General features: G+C 40.7%; 1 non-coding gene across 1 annotated transcript; it reads left to right on the forward strand.

Annotated features, from left to right (window-relative positions):
* Positions 1-9,991: 9,991 nt before the first annotated feature.
* On the forward strand, positions 9,992-10,099 carry LOC112793097 (small nucleolar RNA R71). Its single transcript, XR_003197805.1, has one exon. It is a non-coding gene; the product is annotated as a small nucleolar RNA R71 (small nucleolar RNA).
* The last annotated feature ends 393 nt before the right edge of the window (positions 10,100-10,492 follow it).

The following is a 10,492-nucleotide window of genomic DNA, read 5'->3' on the forward strand; positions in this document are numbered from 1 at the left end:
TATTGATTTCAAAAACAAGTTCAACAAGGGGCATTCTCATTTTTATCCGGGCAGATTCAACTCATGTGCTTCATATGAGTTTCATGATCAAGTTCTGACTAAGCGTCACTTATGTGCTTCTCACATAGTGAACTTGGAGTCTCTGGCCACAAAAGGAATCAACTTTGTCACTCTGTTTGATAATCTGAGGTGGACTCCTTTGTTCAACATCCAAAAGCCTGTGTATCCATCACTGGTTTGTGAGTTCTATGTGAACATGAGGTACCTTGATGGAGCTATACATTCATATGTCAAGAGGGTTCACTTATCTCTCAACAGAGAAACTATCAGCGCTGCATTAGAATATGTTGATGAAGGAGCAACTGCCTACATGACTGAAAAATGGGACTCACAAGTTGGGGTCACATATCAGATTACTCTGAATCAAACCTGTGAAAACTTCTCTGCCCTGGATGGGACAGTGTTGACGCATAAAGCTCTTGGACCTGTAAGAGCGCTACTTCACAGAATCATCAATCATATCTTGATGCCTCAGAGTGGTTCCTTCCGAAGAGTAACTGTTTGTGATACTTTAGTTCTTTTTGCAATCCTTACTTCCTCTCCTATTTCATTTGCTTATTTAATGGTGTGTCACCTGTGGGAATGTGTTTGCATTAACAAAAAGGCTAGTCTGCCTTATGAAATCTTTCTTACATGCATCTTTGAATATTTTCATGTTGATTTAACCAATAAGGATATAGAAAATAAGGTTTCCATCATCAAAGGAGAAGGAGTCATTGGATCTGTAAAAAGTACCAAAGGCAAACGCTCCATGCCCTCTGAACCATCAGACAGTGATCTTGAAAGTCATCTCAATGAGCCAACAAAGGTTGTTGATTCCATCAAGGACGTTCTCACTGAATTTTCAAACATGTCAAATCTAATGGTACACTCATACAAAGAAGCCCGCAAACAAGCGTATGAGAATGAGAAGGCTTGGAAAAAGTGCCATGAGCGAATCAATTTGCTACTTGATAGCTTTGAAAAAGATTTGGGTGATGCTGATGAAGACAAACAATCCCTTGGCTTTGACATTAATCTTTCTGATGCTTGATTCAGTTTAACTACTCGAACCTATGAACTCTGTTTTAGTTTCATGTTTTTGTGTTTTGAGTACTGTATAACTATTATGTTGGCTACACTGGACCTTTATGTTTTATTTTAAGCAAATATTATGCTTTTTTAGTATGTTGGCTTATCTGTTTTGCAGGTTTCCCCATTGATGACAAAAGGGGGAAGAAAGTTGAAAAATTGAAAAACAGGAGGCTGAAATCAATTTGATTCATGATTACCACTTGTACATGTGTTGCTCTAGTTTATGTTTTTATCATGATCTAATTTTGCTGGTTTATGTTTTATCATGATCTGATATTGGCTGTGACATTTTAATTATGTTCTGGTTTTGCATTATCATAGTGGCTATGATAAGTTTGATTAAGCTCTGATAATTTTAATTTAATAATCTGCCAATTTTATGAAAGTTTGGATGTTGACTGTCGATCTTAGAAAAGGCTTCATAAATTATAAATTATTGTTTGGCAATTTTTTTGGCAAGAAACTGTTTTTGAAAGAATTAGTTTGTTGATTTAAAGTATGTTGAGTCTTGATTATTTGTTGAAATATACTCTGAAGGTACTCAACATGTTTTACTTGATTTGTTATATTGAGCAGAAAATCATTTATATGATAACAAATCAGTTTTGCTTATCACTTCACTTCTGCTCATAAATCAAGCTGTTCAACATGATTTAAATATTCCATATGTTGAATACATTGTGGCTTTAAACTTGATCTTAAAAGTTACAGGTAAAGCTTCCCTTGATCTTAAAAGTTACAGGGGGAGCTATATAACAATTGGAAAGGGGGAGGATTCCAAATCTTCAATGGGAGTACTCTTAATCCTTACTCTTTTTCAATTTTTAATAATGTTTGTAATCAAGGGGAGATTGATGAATTTGGAAAACTCTAAATTAATTTGATGATGATCAAATATTATTAAAATAATTAATTACAAAATTATTAATTTGATCTTTAATTCACATTTGTTAATTAATAATTTTGTTGTGCAAATTTTGTTATGGGTCGAAAAATGGCAAGCCTTATATGTTGAAGAAATTCAGCCTTGTGCAAAATGTCTAAATATATTGGCTGAATTATTGTTATGATATCTGGGCTAGAATTTTGGTAAACAAGCCCAAAATAAAATCCTTGGTGAATGACCAACTAGTTGGTCCGAATTGAAAAGAAAGAAGGAAGGAACTTTGCAAGCTTAATTAGGTTACTTTATTCACTCCTTGGTTGGAATTTAAAATTTAATTAAATGAAGTTAATGTAGACATTGGTAACATGAGAGAGAAATTGTAATTGATTTGTTGGCAATTAAGTTTCCACACGTTACAAAGCATGAAAGAGGGAAGTGGGTTTTAATTGAATATAATTGATTTTAATTTCCTTCTTTATTTTCTTTGAAAGCATTCTCTCTCTTCTCTCTCTTCTCTCATCAGTTTCGGTCATGTCACAGAGAAGAAGAAGAAGCAAGTTATCGGAGATGAGGCACTGTAGCAGTGAAGCTATGTGCAAGCAAGAGGCCATTGTGATGATGGCGTTAGGAAAAAGAATATCCACAGTAGGGTGTGGCTGAGATCTTTGCCAGTTATGGTAAGAAGTGGTGAGGAAGTCTCAAGCTTTCCAAACCCGAAAATGGAAGAAGATCCAACTCGGTCAGAAAAGAAGATCCCTTGGGTATGGCTCGTCTCTACTCTCTGATCAACCGCCACAGAAGGTAGCTACTGTAGCTACGTAGAGGAAGATGTAGAAGATAGAGCAGATGGAACTGTCAAGCATCAAGGACTCATCAAGGGTCAGGAATCCTTCTTGGGTAGCAAGTCAAGATAGAAGGCCCGAATCGATGAAGCTTGGTAAGAAGGGATGAGGAAGAGGTAATTGCATGTTGGATTTTGCATTCGGTTCTCTCTCTTCTCTCTCTGGCCGAACCAGTTTTGTTGTTGAAGAAGAAGAAGATTAGCTCAGTTCAACTGTTTTAACCTTGGAGGCTTCCCCTTCTATAATAAGGGTGAACAGCCAAGACTTGAAGCAAGGAGAAAAGAGTGAAAGCACAGAGTTCTCATAGCTACCCAAGCTAACAGAAGTTCTTCTCCTTCATTGTGTTTCATGTTGTATTTTTCGATTTAGTTTTGTTTGTCTTGAGTCTCATGAAAAAAAGGCTAACAGTGAGGTTTTTATGAAAAATCCATAGAGCGGAAAAAGGCTGAGTATACAAAATTAAAAGAAAAAGCCATAGATGTCCTAGAGGTCTTTTGTACATCTGTGTTGTGTTTCATGATTCTGTGGGAATCCCCTTGCAAGTTGGGTTAGCACTTAGCAGTTGAAAGCTTGGTAGGTGACCAAGTCAAGTTCAGGATTGGGGTTAGATTCTGGACTTGTCTCGGATAGGAAGGGTAGTTCCTAGGGAGAATTGGTGTTTGTAATATGCATGATTGCAGTGAAATTCCATTATTGTTGTGATGGAGACAAGATATAGGCTGCATTGCACTTAGCAGATGAACCAGGATACTTCTTGGTTGGTGCGCGAAATTGTGAACAATACTTTTTCACAACTCTCATAATCCCCGGTCATGAACCCCAAAAACTTGGTGTTCAATGCCATGGCATTACACAACTTCGCACAACTAACCAGCAAGTGCACTGGGTCGTCCAAGTAATAAACCTTACGCGAGTAAGGGTCGATCCCACGGAGATTGTTAGTATTGAAGCAAGCTATGGTCATCTTGTAAATCTTAGTCAGGCAAACTCAAATGTATAATGGTGATGAACGAAAATAACACAAAGGTAAAGATAGAGATACTTATGTAATTCATTGGTAGGAACTTCAGATAAGCGCATGAAGATGCCTTCCCTTCCGTCTCTCTGCTTTCCTACTGCCTTCATCCAATCCTTCTTACTCCTTTCCATGGCAAGCTTAAGCAAGGGTTTCACCGTTGTCAGTGGCTACCTCCCATCCTCTCAGTGAAAGCGATTGCATATGCTCTGTCACAGCATAGCGGAATTCATCTGTCGGTTCTCAATCAGGCCGGAATAGAATCCAGTGATTCTTTTGCGTCTGTCACTAACGCCCCGCCCTCAGGAGTTTGAAGCACGTCACAGTCATTCAGTCATTGAATCCTACTCAGAATACCACAGACAAGGTTAGACCTTCCGGATTCTCATGAATGCTGCCATCAGTTCTCGCCTATACCACGAAGACTCTGATCTCACGGAATGGTTGGCTCGTTTGTCAGACGAGCACTCGGTTTTCAGGCGATCAACCATGCATCGTGCAATCAGGAATCCAAGAGATACTCACTAGAGCCTTGATTGCTTGTAGAACAAAAGTGGTTGTCAGTCACCTTGTTCATGGGTGAGAATGATGATGAGTGTCACGGATCATCACATTCATCAAGTTGAACAACAAGTGATATCTTAGAACAAGAACAAGCGGAATTGAATGGAAGAACAATTGTAATTGCATTAATACTCGAGGTACAGCAGAGCTCCACACCTTAATCTATGGTGTGTAGAAGCTCCACCGTTGAAAATACATAAGAACAAGGTCTAGGCATGGCCGAATGGCCAGCCTCCCAATGAGGGTTCAATCATAAAAACATGATCAAAGGCTCTGAGATCGAAAGACCCCCTATCATGATCTAAGAACTAGATGTCCAAAGATGAAAATACAATAGTAAAAGGTCCTACTTATAGAAAACTAGTAGCCTAGGGTGTACAGAGATGAGTAAAAGACATAAAAATCCACTTCCGGACCCACTTGGTGTGTGCTTGGGCTGAGCAATGAAGCAATTTCGTGTAGAGACTCTTCTTGGAGTTAAACGCCAGCTTTAGTGCCAGTTTGGGCGTTTAACTCCCATTTGGGTGCCAGTTCCGGCGTTTAACGCTGGAATTCCTGAGGGTGACTTTGAACGCCGGTTTGGGCCATCAAATCTTGGGCAAAGTATGGACTATCATATATTGCTGGAAAGCCCAGGATGTCTACTTTCCAACGCCATTGAGAGCGCGCCAATTGGGCTTCTGTAGCTCCAGAAAATCCACTTCGAGTGCAGGGAGGTCAGAATCCAACAGCATCTGCAGTCCTTTTTGGTCTCTGAATCAGATTTTTGCTCAGGTCCCTCAATTTCAGCCAGAAAATACCTGAAATCATAGAAAAACACACAAACTCATAGTAAAGTCCAGAAAAGTGAATTTTAACTAAAAACTAATAAAAATATACTAAAAACTAACTAGATCATACCAAAAACATACTAAAAACAATGCCAAAAAGTATACAAATTATCCGCTCATCACAACACCAAACTTAAATTGTTGCTTGTCCCCAAGCAACTGAAAATCAAATAAGATAAAAAGAAGAGAATATGCAATGAATTCCAAAAACATCTATGAAGATCAGTATTAATTAGATGAGCGGGGCTTTTAGCTTTTTGCCTTTGAACAGGTTTGGCATCTCAATCTATCCTTTGAAATTCAGAATGGTTGGCTTCTTTAGGAACTCAGAGTCTAGATAGTGTTAATGATTCTCCTAGTAAAGTATGATGATTCTTGAACGTAGCTATTTATTGAGTCTTGGCTGTGGCCCAAAGCACTCTGTCTTTCGAGTATTACCACCGGATACATACATGCCACAGACACATAATTGGGTGAACCTTTTCAGATTGTGACTCAGCTTTGCTAAAGTCCCCAATTAGAGGTGTCCAGGGTTCTTAAGCACACTCTTATTTGCCTTGGATCACAACTCTTATTTCTCTATATTTTTTTTTCGTTTTCTTTTTCTCCTTTTTTTTCGATTTTTTTTTTCAATGCTTTTTCTTGCTTCAAGAATCATTTTAATGATTTTTCAGATCCTCAGTAACATGTCTCCTTTTTCATCATTCTTTCAAGAGCCAACATTCATGAACCACAAATTCAAGATACATATGCACTGTTTAAGCATACATTCAGAGAACAAAAATATTGCTACCACATCAAAATAATTAAACTGTTATAAAATTCAAAATTCATGCAATTCTTCCTTTTTCAATTAAGCATATTTTTATTCAAGAGAGGTGATGGATTCATAGGACATTCATAACTTCAAGGCATAGACACTAAGACACTAATGATCACAAGACACAAACATGGATAAACATAAGCACTAAAATTCGAAAAACAGAAGAATAAAGAACAAGGAAATCAAAGAACGGGTCCACCTTAGTGATGGCGGCTCTTTCTTCCTCTTGAAGACTCTATGGAGTGCTTGAGCTCCTCAATGTCTCTTCCTTGTCTTTGTTGCTCCTCCCTCATGGTTCTTTGATCTTCTCTAATCTCATGAAGGATGATGGAGTGTTCTTGATGCTCCACCCTTAGTTGTCCCATGTTGGAACTCAACTCTCCTAGGGAGGTGTTTAGTTGCTCCCAATAGTTTTGTGGAGGAAAGTGCATCCCTTGAGGAATCTCAGGGATCTCATGATGAGTGGGATCTCTTGTGTGCTCCATCCTCTTCTTAGTGATGGGCTTGTCCTCATCAATGGGAGTGTCTCCCTCTATGTCAACTCCAACTGAATAACAGAGGTGACAAATGAGATGAGGAAAGGCTAACCTTGCCAAGGTAGAGGACTTGTCCGCCACCTTATAGAGTTCTTGGGCTATAACCTCATGAACTTCCACTTCTTCTCCACTCATGATGCTATGGATCATGATGGCCCGGTCTAAAGTAACTTCTGACCGGTTGCTAGTGGGAATGATTGAGCGTTGTATGAACTCTAACCATCCTCTAGCCACGGGCTTGAGGTTATGCCTTCTCAATTGAACCGGCATTCCTCTTGAATCTCTCTTCCATTGGGCGCCCTCTTCACATATGACTGTGAGGACTTGGTCCAACCTTTGATCAAAGTTGACCCTTCTAGTGTAAGGATGCTCATCTCCTTGCATCATAGGCAAGTTGAACGCCACCCTCACACTTTCCGGACTAAAATCCAAGCATTTCCCCCGAACCATAGTAAGATAATTCTTGGGATTCGGGTTCACATTTTGGTCATGGTTCTTGGTGATCCATGCATTGGCATAGAACTCTTGAACCATCAAGATTCCGACTTGTTGAATGGGATTGGTAAGAACTTCCCAACCTCTTCTTTGAATCTCACGTCGGATCTCCGGATATTCACCCTTTTTGAGTGAAAAGGGGACCTCGGGGATCACCTTCTTCAAGGCCACAACTTCATAGAAGTGGTCTTGATGCACCCTTGAGATGAATCTATCCATCTCCCATGACTCGGAGGTGGAAGCTTTTGCCTTCCCTTTCCTCTTTCTAGAGGTTTCTCCGGCCTTGGATGCCATAATGGTTATGGAAAAACGAAAAAGCAACGCTTTTACCACACCAAACTTAAAATGTTTGCTCGTCCTCAAGCAAAAGAAGAAAGAAGAGAGTAGAAGAAGATGAAATGAGGAAGAGGGAGATGGTGGTGTGTTCGGCTAAAGAGGGGGAGAAGTGGTGTTTAGGTTGTGTGAAAATGAAGGGTTGAAGAAGGGTATATATAGGAGAGAGGGGGGTAATGGTTTGGCCATTATGGGTGGGTTTGGGAGGGAAAGTGGTTTGAATTTGAAGGGTGAGGTTGGTGGGGTTTTATGAAGGATGGATGTGAGTGGTGAAGAGAAAGATGGGATTTGAGAGGTGAAGGGTTTTTGGGGAAGAGGTGTTGAGGTGATAGGTGAATGAGGGAAGAAGAGAGAGAGTGGTGGTGGGGTATGTGGGGATCCTGTGGGGTCCACAGATCCTGTGGTGTCAAGGAAAAGTCATCCCTGCACCAAATGGCTTCAAAATTCACGTTTTGAGCCAATTCTGGCGTTAAACGCCGGGCTGGTGCCCCTTTCTGGCATTTAACGCCAGGTTCTTGCCCTTCTCTGGCGTTTAACGCCAGTCTGGTGCCCCTTTCTGGCGTTAAACGCCCAGAATGGTGCCAGACTGGGCGTTAAACGCCCAACTGCTAGGCTTACTGGCGTTTGAACGCCAGCAGCATCTTCCTCCAGGGTGTGCTGTTTTTCTTCCTGTTTTTCATTCTGTTTTTGCTTTTTTTTTCATTGTTTTTGTGACTTCTTATGATCATCAACCTACAAAAAAGATAAAATAACAAAAGAAAATAATTAATTTTAAAACATTGGGTTGCCTCCCAACAAGCGCTTCTTTAATGTCATTAGCTTGACAGAGGACTCTCATGGAGCCTCACAGATACTCAGAACCGTGTTGGAACCTCCCAACACCAAACTTAGAGTTTGAATGTGGGGGTTCAACACCAAACTTAGAGTTTGGTTGTGGCCTCCCAACACCAAACTTAGAGTTTGACTGTGGGGGCTCTGTTTGGCTCTGTTTTGAGAGAAGCTCTTCATGCTTCCTCTCCATGATGACAGAGGGATATCCTTGGGCCTTAAACACCAAGGATTCTTCATTCACTTGAATGATCAACTCTCCTCTATCAACATCAATCACAGCCTTTGCTGTGGCTAGGAAGGGTCTGCCAAGGATGATGGATTCATCCATGCACTTCCCAGTCTCGAGAACTATGAAATCAGTAGGGATGTAATGGTCTTCAACCTTGACCAGAACATCCTCTACAAGTCCATAGGCTTGTTTTCTTGAGTTGTCTGCCATCTCTAGTGAGATTTTTGCAGCTTGCACCTCATAGATCCCTAGCTTCTCCATTACAGAGAGGGGCATGAGGTTTACACTTGACCCTAAGTCACACACGGCCTTCTTGAAGGTCATGGTGCCTATGGTACAAAGTATAGAAAACTTTCCAAGATCCTGCCTCTTTTGAGGCAGTTGCTGCCTAGACAAGTCATCCAGTTCCTTGGTGAGCAAAGGAGGTTCATCCTCCCAAGTTTCATTTCCAAACAACTTGTCATTTAGCTTCATGATTGCTCCAAGGTATTTAGCAACTTGCTCTTCGGTGACATACTCATCCTCTTCAGTGGAAGAATACTCATCAGAGCTCATGAATGGCAGAAGTAAGTCCAATGGAATCTCTATGGTCTCAGTTTGAGCCTCAGATTCCCAAGGTTCCTCTTGGGGGAATTCATTGGAGGTCAGTGGACGTCCAGTGAGGCCTTCCTCAGTGGCGTTCACTGCCTCTTCTCCCTCCCAGAATTCGGCCATGTTGATGGCCTTGCACTCTCCTTTTGGATTTTCTTCAGTATTGCTTGGGAGAGTACTTGGAGGGAGTTCAGTAATTTTCTTGCTCAGCTGACCCACTTGTCCTTCCAAATTTCTAATGGAGGACCTTGTTTCAGTCATGAAACTTTGAGTGGTTTTAATTAGATCAGAGACCATGGTTGCTAAGTCAGAGGTATTCTGCTTAGAACTCTCTGTCTGTGGCTGAGAAGATGATGGAAAAGGCTTGCTATTGCTAAACCTGTTTCTTCCACCATTATTGTTATTGAAACCTTGTTGAGGTCTCTGTTGATCCTTCCATGAAAGATTTGGATGACTCCTCCATGAGGGATTGTAGGTGTTTCCATAGGGTTCTCCCATGTAATTCACCTCTTCCATTGAAGGGTTCTCAGGATCATAAGCTTCTTCCTCAGATGAAGCTTCCTTAGTACTGCTTGGTGCATTTTGCATTCCAGACAGACTTTGAGAAATCATATTGACTTGTTGAGTCAATATTTTGTTCTGAGCCAATATGGCATTCAGAGTGTCAATCTCAAGAACTCCTTTCTTCTGACTAGTCCCATTGTTCACAGGATTTCTTTCAGAGGTGTACATGAATTGGTTATTTGCAACCATTTCAATTAGTTCTTGAGCTTCAGTAGGCGTCTTCTTCAGATGAAGAGATCCTCCAGAAGAGCTATCCAAAGACATCTTGGACAGTTCAGAGAGACCATCATAGAAAATACCTATGATGCTCCATTCAGAAAGCATATTAGTTGGACACTTTCTGATTAATTGTTTGTATCTTTCCCAAGCTTCATAGAGGGATTCTCCTTCCTTCTGTCTGAAGGTTTGGACTTCCACTCTAAGCTTACTCAATTTTTGAGGTGGAAAGAACTTTGCCAAGAAGGCATTGACTAGCTTTACCCAAGAGTCCAGGCTTTCTTTAGGTTGAGAATCCAACCATGTCCTAGCTCTGTCTCTTACAGCAAAAGGGAATAGCATAAGTCTGTAGACCTCAGGGTCAACCCCATTAGTCTTGACAGTGTCACAGATTTGCAAGAATTCAGCTAAAAACTGATGAGGATCTTCCAATGGAAGTCCATGGAACTTGCAATTCTGTTGCATTAGAGAAACTAATTGAGGCTTAAGCTCAAAGTTGTTTGCTCCAATGGCAGGGATAGAGATGCTTCTCCCATAGAAGTCGGGAGTAGGTGCAGTAAAGTCACCCAGCACCTTCCTTGCATTGTTGGCATTGTTGTTGTT

Source organism: Arachis hypogaea, chromosome 3 (genome assembly GCF_003086295.3).
Source record: "Arachis hypogaea cultivar Tifrunner chromosome 3, arahy.Tifrunner.gnm2.J5K5, whole genome shotgun sequence".
NCBI lineage: Eukaryota > Viridiplantae > Streptophyta > Magnoliopsida > Fabales > Fabaceae > Arachis > Arachis hypogaea.